Genomic DNA, 9,712 nt, shown 5'->3' with positions numbered 1-9,712 from the left:
AGCCTGCATGTCTGGAGCCTGTGCTCCACAATGGGAGAGGCCACAACAGTGAGAGGCCCGAAAAAAAAAAAAAAAAAAAAAAAAAACCATAAAGACCAGGGGGAGCGAGGGAGCTGGTCTCTAAAGTTTGGCAGAACTCTTCTACGGAATGAAACCGGACAAACACCGCCGCTCCCGGCGTGATTCTCCCACCTCTGCCCCCATGACCACAATTGGCCACCCCAAGTAGGCAGCTGGGTGTGAGAGCTTTCAGGGGCCTCCCCAGAGCCTTTTTTAACCTGGTATTTTCTGCTTATAGACTTTCCACAGGGCAACCCCAGGTCCGGGGGCGAGAGGGATTCTCTTCAGCTGGGAAATCTGAGAAGTCAGCTGGCCTGTGGCAAAGGAGAATTTTTTTTTTTAAAGAGTATAATTTTGTTGAAATCCAATTTAACAAATTTTTCCCAGTGTTTCTTACAGACTAGCCTTTTGGTGTTATTTCTTTTTTTCTTTTTTTTTTTTTTAACATCTTTATTGGGGTATAATTGCTTTACAATGGTGTGTTAGTTTCTGCTTTATAACAAAGTGAATCAGTTATACATATATATATGTTCCCATATCTCTTCCCTCTTGCATCTCCCTCCCTCCCACCCTCCCTATCCCACTCCTCCAGGCGGTCACAAAGCACCGAGCCGATATCCCAAAGGAGACATTTTTAGCCAAGACTTGGGGATCTCGGGCGTGCCATCTACTTTAGACCGCAGGGTGGGAGACACAAAACAGAGCTAAGCAAGGGGACTGGGACGACTCTGCATTTTCTTAGCAACGACTGCTGAGCTTACCTTGGAAGAAGATTCTGTGTGTGCTCTGGCGGGGTGGGGAAAGCCGGCCGAGTGTCTTCTCAGCAATGGGGCTACACCCTCCCCGTGCAGGCGAGGCCCGGAAGTCCCGCCTTCACGCCACGTATTCGCAGGGGCTCTCCCAATACCTATCTGCTCCCTTGCCCACCTGCCTGCCTGCTGCATTGGCATCACCTGAAACTCCTTAGAAATGCAAATTTGGGGCCCCATCTACTAAGTTAGAAACTCTGGCAGTGGGACCCGGCCATCTGTGTTGCATCAGGCCCTGCAGGTGATTCTCAGGCATGCTAAACCTGGAGGATTACTGGTCTAATCACACGGTCACAAACATTCCTAGATAAAGGTATAAGAACAAAACTTTATCCCTATCAAACCCACACGGCAGTACATCGTTTTAAATTAATAGACATTATTTTCAGCACATGTTTAGATTGACAACACTGAGCAGATAGTAAAGAGAGCCAATAAGTCGTAGTAAACCTTTGTTTTTCTCCTGTGTACCTTACCCTTTCTCTCCCAGCTGAGTTTTGCTATCAAAGATTGCAACTGAGTCAGAGTAAGAAACAGCCCCCAGTGCTCGGGGAGGATGGCAGTCTCACACAGCAACCCTAGAAATGGGTACACCGGGCAGGCTGCAGGGAAGCCAACTGAAATTGTCTAAGATGATGTAGCCAGGGGAACATCTCCTCCAAAGAGTCTGGGAAATAACATTAGAGTATTCCTAATGAATTAGCTTCCTGTGGCTGCTGTAACAGATGCGACCTGTGGCCTCCAACAACACAAATTTATTTCTCTTACATTTGTGGAGGTCAGACGTCTGAAATCAGTTCCACCTAAAGTCAAGGTGTCATCAGGGTTGCCTCCTTCTGACCTCTTTGAGGAGAGGATCTGTTTCATTGCCTTTTTCAGCTGTTAGTGACTGCCTGTCTGTATTCCCTGGCTGCTGGCCTTTCCTGCATCTTCAAAGCACATCTCTCTAGTCTCTACATCCATCCTCTCATTGCCTTCTCCTCTGACTGACCCTCCTGCCTCCCTCTAATAAGGATGCTGTGGTCCCAACAGTTCCTCCCAGATAATCCAGGACAATCTCCCCATCTCAAAATCTTAGCACACAATCTAATCACAGCTGCAAAACCCCTTTTGCCTTATAAGGTGCCATTCACAGGTCCTGAGGATTAGGATATGGATATATTTGCAGGTCCATTATCCAACTTACCACACTCCCTATGGCCCTGTACTATCTAATAATACGGTAGAGACACTGGCCACATGTGATTATGGAGCACCTGAAATGTGACTCATCTGAATTGAGATGTGATGTAAGAGTATTGAAATTTGAAGACTTAGTATGAACAAAATAGGTAATGTATTTCATTCATAATTTTTATATTGATTCCATGTTAGAATTGCAAAATCTTGGATATAGTGCGTTAAATAAGACATATTATTAAAATTAAATTAATCTGTTCTTTTTGCTTTTTCTTTTTTGTTTGTTTGTTTTTTTCTGTTTTGTTTTTTTGCGGTACGCGGGGCTCTCATTGCTGTGGCCTCTCCCGTTGCGGAGCACAGGCTCCGGACGTGCAGGCTCAGCGGCCATGGCTCACGGGCCCAGCCGCTCCGCGGCTTGTGGGATCTTCCCGCGTCGGGGCACGAACCCGCGTCCCCTGCATCGGCAGGCGGACTCTCAACCACTGCGCCACCAGGGAAGCCCCTCTTTTGGCTTTTTCAAACGTAGACAATTTAAAATTACCCATGTGGCCGACATTACATTTCTATTGGACAGCGCTGCTGTAGACCACAAAGGAAGCAGGGTGATATTAAATTTCAACAGTTTTATTTGTGTCTTACTCATAGTTACGAGGGAGCCTAGACATTGAAAGCAATATGTCTTCTTTCAACCTTCTCTAGGGAGAGCAACTGACTGCACAGAATTGAGATTTCAAATCAAGAGGGATGTTATATAGGGACATATACAACTAAATTCTCCACTAGATAACAGTAACCAAAAAAATAATAATAATAACCTAGCAGCTCGTGTTCTTACAAAGCACTTTCTTAAAGCATAATTTTGCTGAATCCTCAATCACAATCCTGCGAGAGGAATATTGTTCCCATTCTTCAGAGAAAGAAACTGAGCCTAAGGGAAATTTACCTGCTGGAGTGGCACCCATCTAATAAGTGATGGATAAGAACCCAAGCTACGTTTGTGTGCCACAGTGCCCAGGGTTGCCTTGAGTTTATCTTGGCTTGGGTTTAATGATTTAATCAAGCTCACTCTACTTCCTGAGTTATTTTATAAGTTATTTTATCTTCCTAAATTTCAGAGATCCCAGAATTCTCCCTCTTCACCTGAAAATTTTGTTCCTTTGCCAATCTGAACACATTTTTGTGATCGTTTATTTATTAGCTGTGAACTCAGAGGGGTGTGTGTCCTAGCTAGCTATTTAAGGAAGAGGACTTTATCCTGTGTCGAACTCCTCAGCTAGAGGCATACCTGATACTAAAACCAGACAAAGACACCACCAAAAAAGAAAATTACAGGCCAATATCTTTGATGAATATAGATGCAAAATTCTCAACAAAATATTAGCAAAGTGAATCCAACAGCACATAAAAAAGATCATACACCACAATCAAGTTGGATTCATCGCGGCGTCACAAGGATGGTTCAACATACACGAATCAATGTGATATACCTCATCAACAAAAGAAAAGACAAAAACCACAGGATCATCTCAATAGACACAGAAAAAGCATGTGACAAAATTCAACAGCCGTTCATGATAAAAACTCTTACCAAAGTGGGCATAAAGGGAACATACCTCAAGATGGCAAAAGCTATTTATGACAAACCCACAGCCAACATAGAGGCGTGCCTGGCCCCCAGCTTGATGTGGACCATCTGTTGGAAGGCCCCCAACACGAATGACTGTCTCTCCCCACCCTTTCCGCCACCCACAAGCTGCATGCCTAGGTGAAAGGCTCAGATCTGACTTAGAGCCAGAGAAGATATCCCCAGACAAACCTGGCCTCTGGTGAGCAGATTTCCTCTGCTCAGTCTTCCTCGGAGTGGAACAGGCCATGTCGCACTTTGGCAGAGGTTGCTGTGAGAACTAGCAAAGCCCCACAAAGAGGGAAGCAGACGTCAAGGTCAGCTCGGATGCCCCTTACCCAGCAGCACTTCTCGACTGTTGTAAAGGGAGGAGGGAAGTAAAAAGGAAAAGGGTACAATGTGCTGCTCATTTTCTCTGCAACATGAAAATCTCAGCCTTTAGATCTAGAAAGGCCCTTGGAGAGTGTCTAGTCTAACAACCTCATTTTACGCGTGAGGAAACCAGGATCAAACAGGTTAACTGACTACTTTCTGTAAAGTCTCCCAGCAACTTAGTATCAGGTAAAGACTGAAGCTCCCTTTTCTGATTGTTTTCAACTTGGACAAAATTGCTTTAAAGGATCACAGACAAGTATTAAGTAAAATCACACAGCTTCGATTTCCCAACCACGCTGCAGAGAAGAGGCACCTTGCTTGCAGGCTGAGACTCTGAAATAGGCACTCAAAGCCGAAAGTCATGTACAGTCAAAATAATCCTTGAAAATCCTTAGGAAAATGCCACATTGGAGACCAATATAACTTCTGTCAATCAATCCCACACAGTCAGTTTTTCCAGAGATGGAACAGGCTCCACAGTTGAGTACCAGATTAATTAATTGGCTTGGGGTTAGAGGACAAAAAGGCACAGATCTTTAAACACAGGACCACACGTAAGACTGCAAGCTGGATACATATAAAAGGCACCAGAGTTCTGAAATTAACGGCAGATCCCCTTCTTTTATCCCCTGCTCTCACTCCAGGGCACTGAGCAGAACAACAGGCAAAGTGACTCATGCTACTTAAAGAGTTCTCTCTTCCCCACGCTCCTGATTTAGTGTTTACTGCTTAATTAGAAGCTAAGCTTCACATGCGCATGAATCTCTGTTTTGTTCATTTGTGAATCCCAAGTGCCCAGTACTGTGCCTGGCACATAAATGTGTGTTGAATAAATGGATAAATCTACTCCTCTTTTTGTCCAGGCTACACAGTTGAATTCTTGTAAGTTGATGTTATTTTGTTCTAGCATGTAGCTCTTAACCTCTCAGGGTGTTATGTTGCCCTAGCCAGAAAAATTCACATTGAACTGTTCATAGATTGTTCAGTACCCATGGGGTTCATGGAGCCCAAGATTAAAATTTCCTGGTGCTATCAACCTTTAAGATGCTGCTGTGACACTTCAGCAGAATGACCTTCTTGGCTTTGGAGAGACTGACATCGTTTACTTTCATAACTGCACAAGGACTTTTCTTTACAACTGTCCCAAATACTGGAAACAAAAGGTACTCTTTAAATGTTCAGCCCAGAAGCTCAAAGGGGACCTGGGCTAAGCTCAAACTCGTGGCGCCAAAATGATTTTCACAACCCTCTGCTGTATTTTCTGACCTACTCCTAAGCCGGCCTGTTGGCTGTCTGGCCCTTCTCCACAGATGTCCTCTTGAGATGCTTGCAGGTTTCAGCACTGATATTGAATGGCCAGATGGATCACCTACAGGACCACCCTGGATCCCCAGCTAGACCTATCAAGCACTGACACTACACTTGTCACCACCAGCTCTAATGGTTTGGACACAGAGAAATGTACGGCAGGAGAATATTCAGACAGCTGTTGTAAGGTGAGCTGATGGGGGCAACTGCCAGCAGGCTGAGAGGAAAACATAATTTACGGGCATCCTTCAGCAGAGCTCAGAGCCAAGCAAACACCGCTGCAGAACCCTCAGGGATGCGGCAGACAGACACACTGGTGCTCCAAGACAACAGCGGCTCTTTCTGAGCAAAGAGAAAGAAGGAGAGACCAGAGACAGGGCTGGGGACAGTGACAGGCTCAGGAAAGGGCAGCTGACTCAGTAATCCAAAAGTGAGCCAACCCATGTACTACACACCCACATGGAAAGCACATATAATCTCCCAACCTGCATGGTGATTGTGTGCCTATAAGAATAATAAATATTATAGACTATGCTCTAAAGCAGATTTAGCAAAGTCCCAGAAACAGAATAAACTCAAGGCAGGGAAAGGATTACCTATCTATGCATCTGTACTGGCTTGAATAGTGTCCCTCAAAAATTCATGTCCGGGCTTCCCTGGTGGCGCAGTGGTTGAGAGTCCGCCTGCCGATGCAGGGGACGTGGGTTCGTGCCCCGACGCGGGAAGATCCCACAAGCCGCGGAGCGGCTGGGCCCGTGAGCCATGGCCGCTGAGCCTGTGCGTCCTGAGCCTGTGCTCCTCAACGGGAGAGGCCACAACAGTGAGAGGCCCGTGTACAGCCAAAAAAAAAAAAAAATTCATGTCCACCAGAACCACAGAATGGGACCTTGCTTGGAAATAGGGTCTTTGCCTTTGGAATTAGTTATGGTGACATCATACTGGATTAGGGTGAGCCTTAATCCAACAAGACTGGTGCCCTTAGAATAAAAGGGGAGAACACAGAGACACAGGGAAGAAGGCCATGTGACTACAGAGGCAGAGATTAGAGGGATGCAGCTACAAGACAAATGCCGAAGAGTGCCAGCAATCACCAGAAGCTAGGAAGAGGTGAGGAAGGATCCTTTCCTAGAGCCTTCAAGGGACATAGCCCTGCAGACATCTTCATTTTGGATTTGTAGCCTCCAAAACTGTTAGCAAATAAATTTTCAGTGTTTTTAAGTCACCAGGTTTGTGGTAACTTGTTACAGCAGCCCTAGGAAACTAGTACAGCATCTCTCCATTTTAGCTACTTTCAAATACATTTCTGTATAGTCATTCATTCACAAATAGTCAATTTGCACGAATTCTATCCCAGGCACTCTTCTAGCAATGAACAAAAGCAAAGAAAAATCTCTGCCCCCATGAAGCTTATATTTCAGAGTAGGAGGAGACAGAAAATAATCAAAATAAAGAAGTAAAATACATAGTCTGTCAAATGGTGATAAGTTCAGTAAGGGGTCCTATGGCATGAGGTGGAGTATTAGTTTTAAATTTGAATAAATTAACCATTCTCAGAGGATTCTGATCGAAACATTGAACCTAAGATTCTAGTACAGACAGTCCTCAACTTACGGTTTTTCTGCTTTATGATGGTGTGAAAGCGATACGCATTCAGTAGAAACCGTAGATTAGATTTAGATTTTGATGTTTCCCTGGGCTAGTGGTACGTGGTAAGCTACTCTTTTGTGATGCTGGGAGGGGTAGCGAGCCGCAGCTCCCAGTCAGGCACTCGATCATGACTGCGAACAACTGATACACATCCTGTACCCGGATGACCATTCCGTTTTTCACTTTCAGTAAATTACTGAAATTTACTGATTCAGTAAATTACCTGAGATATTCAACACTTTATTATAAAACAGGCTTTGTGTTAGATGGTTTTGCCTAACTGTAGGTTAATGTAAGTTTCCTGAGCATATTTAAAGTAGGCTAGGCTAAGCTGTGATGTTTGGTAGGTAAAGTATATTAAATGCATTTCAACTTATGAAGGGTTATTGGGACATAACCCCGTTGTAAATCACAGTAGATCTGTACTGTCATTCCTGGGGAAAATGACACATAAAGGTATGTAGGGGAGAGAAGAGCCTCACTCTATTATATCAGAGTTTCTGCTCTAAAACCAGGAAAACCATCAGCCATAAAGCTCACTGTGAAGGGGAAAGAACAATTCATTAGCAAAAATCATCAAGGCTAAGGGTAGAATCTCTAAGGATTTTTTGACTAATACACACACTTGTTGGCTGATTTATAATAAATGTTAAATATAAAATTTATTATGTGATTATATAAATTATGTAAATCATAAATAGTCATTTACCATTCAACAAATGCCCTGGCAGTGGTTCAGCTATGCAAAACCACTCTTAAGAGAAAAAGAAGCAAAGGGAGTGCTGGACAGGAAAACCTTTATCATCCAAGAGTCTCATTAAATTATCACTCAAGCAAAAGAAAGCTCTAGAGCTAAGAGAACATTCCTCGCTGAAGGAGATGTTCTGTCCACACTGTCTAATACAGTAAACACTGGTCACATGTGATTATTGAGCACTTGAAATGTGGCTAGTGAGACTGAAAAACTGAATTTTTAGTTTTTTTTTTGTTTTTTGCAGTACGCGGGCCTCTCACTGCCGTGGCCTCTCCCACCACAGATCACCGGCCCCGGACGCGCAGGCTCAGCGGCCACGGCCCACGGGTCCAGACGCCCCGCGGCACGCGGGATCCTCCCGCACCGGGGCACGAACCCATGTCCCCCGCATCGACAGGCGGACTCCCAACCACTGTGCCACCAGGGAAGCCCTGAACTTTTAATTTAATTTTGATTAATTTAACTAACCGCATTAATTAAATAACCACATGTGGCCAGTAGCTACTCTATTGGAGAGAACAGCTGTAGAATCACAGAAGGCTGGCTGTGGAGACAAACCTGAGAGACTCATAAATGTGAGATGGGACCAGCTCCACAAATAAAAACAGGTAAGGGAGCCTTCACAGAATGTATAACTGTTATGTAGAGTTTTTCTAGGACATATTTATTTCCTTAATGCTCACCAGGCCCTTACAGATATTCAGCGGTATTATCCCCATCGGCTGGAAGAGGAAATCAAGGTTCAACAAGATTTTTTGACTTGCCCAGGGCCTTGCAGCTTTTAACGGCTAGAGCCAGAGATTTGAATTTGGCTTTGACACCAAAATACATACTCTAGCCACCAAGGCACTCCATTTATAGCACCTTTCACTCTTGTGATGTCTTCCATTCAATCCACCCTCTCTGAACAGTCTGAAACACAAAAGTGTGTGTCTGCATGTGTGTGTGTACACATACGTGTGTCTGAGTAGATTCTGCAGAACAGGTTAAGTCTGAGAGTTACTTGAGTTCTTAGTGTGGATCAAGTATTCCGTACAAATCAATATCCTCTAGACAACCAGCCCCATTCTCCACTTAATCAGGCAAGAACAGGATGCATGAATGCATGCTCGTTGCCTAACTTATTAAGGCCAAAGTGGCACGTTAAATAAACCCTTCTTCCTTGGACACATTCAGCAAAAATTCTATAACCCAGCTTTCCTGGTCCTCAAGGAGCTCCCATTCCCCCCAGCCATAGACAAACTCAGAAACCCTAAGGCCACAATCACACCTGGTTGGTGGTGGAGGCACTGACGCCTGCTGTGCTCTTATTAGTAAGATTTCTGCAGCGTTGTGAAGAAGGCTTCTAATGGGACTAATTTTGCATCTTTTTAAAAAAGTTTCACTATGCCTAGAAATATACTTGATGAGATTAATAAAGCAATTCTTATTTGTCTCTTTAACCTCCTGGAAGGTTTAACTGAGTCTTTCATCACTGTACTATACGCCTATCCTGCAAGGAACGGTCTGGGAAGAGTCCTTTCCTCAAAATAAAGCTTTACAGCATTTCCAGGTTTTGAGATTTATGTGATCCCATACCCAACTAACTCGGAAAATAGTTCATCCCAGTGTGACTCTCGGTGTCCTGGGAAGAAGTCTATGGAAAGCCTGACTGCTCAGCCCAGCAATCACACATGTCTCTGCAGACAGCTAGTCTAACCTCTCAAGCCCCAGGAACCTGGTTCAAGGGACTGATTTCTAGCCTAATTTCCGCACAACGAAACTACTGACACCAAACAATACAAACAAGCTGGTGAATGTTGTGCTGTGACAAAAACTGATTTTATAATGGTTGTTTCCAAAATTAATGTGTTGTGACATCATTAATTTCAACACCTTCAGCTAAAATGTGTGTCTTTGGAAAATGATCACCCGTAAGTCCGGACTTCGCTCCCTTTCTGGTAGCAGTCGGCATTC

The 9,712-nt window shown here is 44.2% G+C and overlaps 1 protein-coding gene across 1 annotated transcript in view; it reads right to left on the bottom strand.

The window, feature by feature from the left end:
- CORIN (corin, serine peptidase) overlaps positions 1 to 9,712 on the bottom strand; it is a 267,765-nt gene that overhangs the window by 256,841 nt on the left and 1,212 nt on the right. The gene's annotated exons all lie outside the window — the stretch shown is intronic.

Source organism: Lipotes vexillifer, unplaced genomic scaffold, assembly GCF_000442215.2.
Source record: "Lipotes vexillifer unplaced genomic scaffold, Lipotes_vexillifer_v1.1 scaffold404, whole genome shotgun sequence".
In the NCBI taxonomy this organism is placed as follows: domain Eukaryota; kingdom Metazoa; phylum Chordata; class Mammalia; order Artiodactyla; family Lipotidae; genus Lipotes; species Lipotes vexillifer.
This window is presented reverse-complemented; position numbering and strand designations above follow the sequence as displayed.